We start from the raw sequence: 7,422 nt of genomic DNA, 5'->3' as shown, positions 1-7,422 counted from the left end.
TAACACTTATTGTTCCTATGAGCTTTGATATTGTGCTTTTATTCTGTTGATAGTATTTGTTGATGGCGCCAATTAGTATGTGACCTTAAGAAAACCGTGGAAAAGATAATCTAGCTTTTTCGTTTTTGTCAAAGTTCTCTGCAGTACTTTTTGTACTGGGATTAGATTAACTTCAGATTTAATTTCATGATCTCAATCACCCACCATGCACTTCTTTTTTAATAAACCTTTTTTTTTACAAATATGTGCTTCGCTTATATTTTACAAATTTTTAAGAGAAGTTTGTACTTAAGTTTTATCAGACTCTTAACTTTTACATAATATCATTAGTTTTTTTACAGGCAAAGTTCGCCTTCGATTGATTTGAAGATTTTTGTTTGTCCTGTACGGTTAATAGGTCTCCAATGTTTTCGATCGTTATATATCCTTGGCCTTCAAATATTCGGCTTTAAGCGTTCTCTATGAAAGAAGAAACAGAAAAACGCTTCGGACGCATGGAATTCTTAACTTGTTTCGTTTTTAATTTGGTTTACAAGAATAGCAATGAATAATATCTTATAATACCTTTTCATTTCTATTTCCATTTGCAGTTATATATACGTAGGTCACTTCGTTTGAAAGAAAATGTCAAAAATATTTTCACAAAAAAAAATTAAAAATTTTTTTAGGAATGGAGTGAAAGTGGGAACGAGAGGGATTTAAAAAGGGGATTAATTTGGCATTTTACAATACTGAATTGAAAACATGGTCAAACGTTATGAGATCAACTTCTTTATCATAAATTGTCCATTTGACAGCAGTAACAAAGCCTCTGCCCTATCGGATGTTTTTCTTTACATATCTCTATTGATACGTTATGATCGTGCATGTTCACACTATACTGAAGTAAAATACAAGAATGTGCCCCTTACACAAAACCTGCTTCAAAAAACTAAAGAAGAGGGAAGATGAACAAATGAGACTCATCATATGTTATGGACACCAACACGAATAAGTTGATCTATACTATGTGTTTGAGTGAAAACAACCACGTCCTAAATTATGGTTTAACATCTGCGTAGTTTGGTCAGCCAAATACCAAATGTACCCTGTTTACGTATATGACTGTTTTGTCAAATTGTACATGTTATAATTTCCAGTGCTACATAAGGTGTTTCGGTACTTAAGTATTCATACTCCCAACATCCATGTAGTAGGTTACGATGTTTCTTTTGAACATCTAGTTGAATATTGTGTTACAATCTATAGTTTATTGTATAAATTATGTTATTTCGGTACATTTAAGTTATGTCTTATTTGTTAGTATTGCCCAGTTACACGTTGTTTGTCGACAGTGTTTTTGTTTTATGTTATTAGTTTTAAGTGTGTTAGCTGTTTCTTCGTACAACATCTTGCTCCGTATTAGAGTTATTTTTAATTTAATTTTCTTTATGTATTTACAAATTTTATTTTATTTTGTTTATGTATGTATGTATATTGTTAAGCTAACACATTAGGTATTTCATTTATATGATATTATTTTAAGATACCATATGTACAGGATGTTTTTTGGTGTCTATGTTAAAGTAAATAGGTGAAATTAGGAATAACACGTAATTACTAAACGATTGAGTAAATACCTGTAATTACTAGTCGAATTAGTGATTACATGTATTTACTAATTGTAAGTAGAGGTAATCACTGATTTTTCTATAATTTTTACAGCTATTTACTAAAATGATATTTTTGTTTCAAAATATGAGACATGATTTAAGAAACCAAACAAGAAGTAAAGGACTGGGATTGGAGGGCTTACTTTTGGGTTAAAAAATCAAAGGTATTTTAAGACTGCATGCTCTTTAATTACAGTTAGGGGTTTGAAACTGGAAAATGGTAGTTGTTTTTATAACTTGAACGAGTTTAACTTTTTTAAGACCTCCCAACTGAAGGTCAATGAATAGTAAATAGGCTATTTCATAGATTTTGGTATAATTTTACAGATGACTTGAAGTCGTTAAGTTGTATCTGAAAATCGATATTGTTGATAGTATTAACATCAATAATCACAAATAAAGATGGTAGAGGGTATATGCATGACAACACTAGTTTAACCCCGCCGCATATTACATGGTCCTGTCCTAGGTATAAATTTAAGGCTCCAAGGGGGGTCTAGGAAATAGACCTGGTAGGGATTATGGTTGACAAAGCAAGAGGGACACATTTACCCCCTCGATCTTTATTGCAGCCATTAATTCAATAATTAGGACTGTTACAGTAGTTTTTATCTGTTGATTTTTTTTAAATACAAATGTCTTGAAATCTGTTATAGCGATTGCCGTTTGTTGCTGTGTGATTTATTTTTGTTCGTTCTTTTTTTTGTACATTAATTTGGCCCCTGGTTTTCTCGTTTGAATTGTTTTACATATGTTATTTCGGGGCCATTTATAGCTGACTTTGCGGCATGAGATTTGTTCATTGTAAAAGGCCATACTGTTACATGCAGCAGTTAATTTCTGAGTCATTTGGTCTTTTTTGGAGAGTTGTCTCATTGTCAATTAGATACCATCTTCTTTTTTATACTTGTCTTGAAATAAGATTGTGATTATCTCTTGTTTTATTTTATGTTTTTTTTCATGTTCAATCTGCTGATTATGGTATTTTTTGGTATTAAGACTCTGTCACATTTATGATGTTTATTCATTGTACAACGTCTTAGTAAATCTTAATTCTTTATCATCGTTCATTTTTATCGAAAATGTTTTAGACAGTTTAACATTTTTAACATGAAGGTATAATTTAGGCACTTTGTACTTGTTTGGCTTCATAACTATTTTGATTTGAGCGTCACTGATGAGTCTTATGTAGACGAAACGCGCGTCTGGCGTATACATTATAATCCTGGTACTTTTGATAACTAATTAGGATAATCACTTTGTAATAATACTGACTGATCTTTAAAGGAGTTTTGCTCATACTTTTGATCAGCTAGTCATACAATGCAACATTGTTTTATCAGTTAGTAACTAGGTGTAAAAATTCAGTTTTGAAAATTACTTGTTTAAACTAAATGCAACAGGACTTACATGCAATTCCTAAATTTTAGTAATTACGTGTAATTCCTAATCTATTTACTGTAACATATACACAGTTTTGATTGATAAGAAAAACCGACATGGTTAGAAAATACATGTACTAACACCATCAAAAACACAATTCAATTTGAAATTTTTTTCATGATAAAAAATACATTAAATAACATGAATAACACCATTACAAACTTTAAGCCAATTCTATATTCTTGTACGTATCTTCAATAAATCAAATCTGTTCCATTTTAGAAATGTTACTGTGATAATACAAATGTTTAACACATACGTCTTTATTTATGGCGTTGATACATTCGTGTATAGCGCAGTTAATATTTTGGTGGTGTTCTGTCGTAATTTCATTGGAGGTATGTGTCCGTTATCATACTGTGGTTTATATGTTGTAATGTACTATTATATTATTTATTCATTGGTTTTTCTGTACTGTGTGTTCTTGTTTTTATTTGTGCTTTATTCCTGTCACGTAAAGTTTTGATTTAGCGGCAAGTTAGGAATTGTCAAATAAGCTGGAGGTTTAGCTAACTATAAAAGCAGGTTCTACCCCCTTATTTTAAAGATGTCCTGTACCAAGACATGGAGGAATATTCTGTTTCTGTGTATGCTGATGTTTTTTTATTTTTGACGCAGTAAACTGTATGTGCTGTTCTCTTGTTTTTTGCGTATCTCGGCACGTTTATAAAATTGGCTTTCAAATAAGATATCTTAAACTTCCTGGTAAAAGTAAATATATAAAAATACTAGGGAGGCATACATATTTGTAAATACTAATTTGATTTTACAGTGTTCTGTTTTGTATTTATAAGCTAATATTGACATAACGATTTTTATTAATTTCAAAATGAAATTAGAAAGGACGAGTATTTTCAATCATTTTGTTTTGTTACAACGTGTTCTTGAACACAAATATTTGGTTTTAGATTCAAATGTCAATTTAAAATAATGATATTATGCAGAGTTTAATTGATAATCGAAGTATATAAAATAAACTTGTGCCAACAGCGTCCCGTTAGATATATTGCAATTCTTATTGCAGTGTGTATGAAGCGTGTTTGCGTGACAGATGCAATGACTTCAGCAGTTTTGATAACTAAATGGATTATATAACCAATTGTATTGACTGCCGCGATCGACACTTGCCACATTTGTGATTATAAACCAAAAAATATATGTTAAAATCACCAAACAGTAAATTTGGTAATTCAGGATGGATTTTTTTATATGTAATACTTGTATATGCTGTGTACAAGTTATCATTTAAACAATTCCAATTTGTCCGAACGGTGCCTGTATAAAATACAATTTGTACAAAATTGGATGAAAATTCACTTTCAACTTGTACCAATATCATATAGATTTTGACGAAAAAAGCATTGATACACGCTATAGAACTTTTATAAAATGACCGAACAGTAAACATCAATCACAAAAATCAAAAATAGTTCTTTATCATTCTTATTACATCTCATACTTAACTCTATAAGAACACTAAGCTATGGAGAATGACTTTGTAATCAATTTATCAAAAAAAAAAAAAAATCACAGATCGAAACATTGGTACCGTTGGATTCAGAATATGTTGTGACTGCAAAAGTATGAATGTTATTCTAGTTCTCGAAAATTTTCTTTTTGTGGCCTTTACTATATTGGAATATTAAAGCACAAACACATCAACAATGTGAGAACTGCTATTTCAAAGATGTCACATCCCCCATTTTGCTAGCCGTTCAGAATGCTGTGGAATGTGACTTGAAAAAGTATAACTTATACATGATGTTTACATTCTACAATGTTCGATTGGTGGCCTTCAATATGTTGTTGAGTCAAAGCAGCCTTTTTACAAACGCTAATGGCCATATGAGTTATGTTATAAGTGATTGATTCTCCAAGTTTACCAGCACGTAAGACTTTCAGATCATAGATTACAATATTTATAAATTTCTGGATAATACAGCTTTGTCTATCAGAGTTTATTTTGTTTTGAGATAAGCAGTATTTAAGAAATGTAATATCCTAAATGATTTTAAGGTCATTATACATGTTATAGTTTCTGACTTTCAAACTGCTTTGCTTCGAAAGTCACTAATGAGACTTTTGTAGAAGAATCGCATCTAGCCTACTTAATAATCTTTCTTTATGAAAGTGTCGGTAACATAATAATTCGCCTTGAATCAAACACTATGTAGCTAATCAACTCAATATTTCTTTTCATCAAGAAAACATATTACTACTCATACAATAGCAACGTTCGTATAGAGTCGTCAAATTGAATTATTATCGCGTAAATGTTGTGTCTGAGTGCTCTTTATCCCGCGTAGGTAGGCATTTCTGGATATCAATAAAATAAGATTTCCGTTATTGTTTGATAAAACTGGACAAACGAATTACTAAGTCTCCAAATATTGAGGATGCGAGAGCGTTAGACATCAGAAATGATATAGTTAGATTTTTTAAAGCAGCGTTTAATCGAGTGATAATAAATTTTCGAAGGCAGACTTCTTCCGATTATAAACTGCTGCTTGAAATCAGAAATCAGAAATTTCGACGATTTGTATTTGTAATTTAATCACATTAGAAACGTTCATTAACAGTAAGGTGTAATAATATTATATTCATGCCAAAAATTAAATTCGAATATAATGTTCTTCTTAAGCGTTAGAAACAAAGCCATGCTCTAATTCCAATAAAAAACATTAACCGCAAGCGATTGACGTAGCAAATAACATTTTTAACCGTCAGTAACATCGGAAATAAAAGAGGAATTTTGTTTTGGTGTTGCTCTCTATGATATTTATGAAGCATCATTCTAAAAGTAAGTGTACATGTTTTTGCCATTTGTTCATTTGTTATATTGTGAAACGGTTAATTGTCTATAACGTATTGGCTTCATCAAGTAAAAATGGATACCTTTTTGAACGCTAATTATAGGTCCCTTCGAGGTACACACATTCGTTATGTTCCCATTAGAATCTAAATAATCCTTCATACCATGCCGCTCTTCGCTGATTGTAATATGGACGTGCATTGTATTTGTTAACATTTTGTACAATTTGTGATTTTATCTTTATTCTTCTTCACAAAGCCGAATAAAAAACTTACATTAAAAAAGGTTTATTTATTAGAAATTGGTAATAGCACGCATAACGACTGCTTCTATTATCTTGATATCAAAAATAACTCGCATACAAATACGATGGAACTCATCTTGAAATAGTTCAAAAGATTACTTGTGTTCATATATATTAAAAAAAAATGAGTGGTGAAGCTGTATTAGTATGTCTAGTCGGAACTTAAATGTCACTACAATTATATTCTATGCTATTCGGTTTCTGGCCTTTTGTTCGGGAACCAAGGCAGCCTTTTCATAGACGTTAATGGACATAAGAACGTATGGCATTTAAACCAAGTTTTCACACACACCATCATAGTAACATAATATCCTATATCTCACACGATCAAATCCTACAGTAATGACATTATAATGAGGTCGTCAAATTGATTTTGCAATGCGTAAATGTTAATGTATTTCTTGAGAGCTATATCTCAAAAGTAGACACGTCTTGATAGCAGGCAAATAAGATGTTCGTTATTGTTTTATAAAACTGAAAACAAACAAGGGTTAATATGTTAAATATCAAAGATCTGAGTGCTTTCAGACAACTTCAATGTGGAGAGATTTGTTAAAGCCACATTGATATAATCAAGTGATTGTACATTTTTAAAGGCACAGTCTTCCCAACAATTAACTGCATGATGCTTAAAATAACGGGTTGTGAAAGGATGAATAATATTATTGTTGCCCTTGTCGATAGATAGCGTCTTGAAGATACAAAAGGACACATTACAAAAGTCGACGTCTTGTAGTCGTAAGTTCAACATAAAAGGAACATTCCGTAACTTTATGGTGTATTAATTTTGTATTCGCATATAATACTTTTGTAGACGAAACGCGCGTCTAGCGTTCAAAATACGAATCCTTAAAACTGAGATTGGAATGGGAAATATTTAAAGAGACAACATCCCGACCAAAGAGCAGAAAACCCTCAAAGTCCACCAATGTGTCTTCAACGCAGCGAGAAAATCCATCACCCGTTTTCGTATATTTGGATATGTAATAATGTTCGATAAACTTATTTAGAGATTACGGATAACACCACTCGTTTCAAATCATACCCCATGATTGTTTTGACTTAAGGTCTATTTAATAATTTAGGTAACTGAATAATTCGCCTTGAATTCAACACTATGTAGCTAATTAACTCAATATTTCTATTTACCGAACAAATATATTACATTCAAATCGTCGAATTGATTTATCATCACTGAAATGTGTCTGAAT

Source organism: Mytilus edulis, chromosome 14 (genome assembly GCF_963676685.1).
Source record: "Mytilus edulis chromosome 14, xbMytEdul2.2, whole genome shotgun sequence".
NCBI lineage: Eukaryota > Metazoa > Mollusca > Bivalvia > Mytilida > Mytilidae > Mytilus > Mytilus edulis.
The sequence above is the reverse complement of the archived record's forward strand: the minus strand, read 5'-3'. Positions refer to the sequence as shown.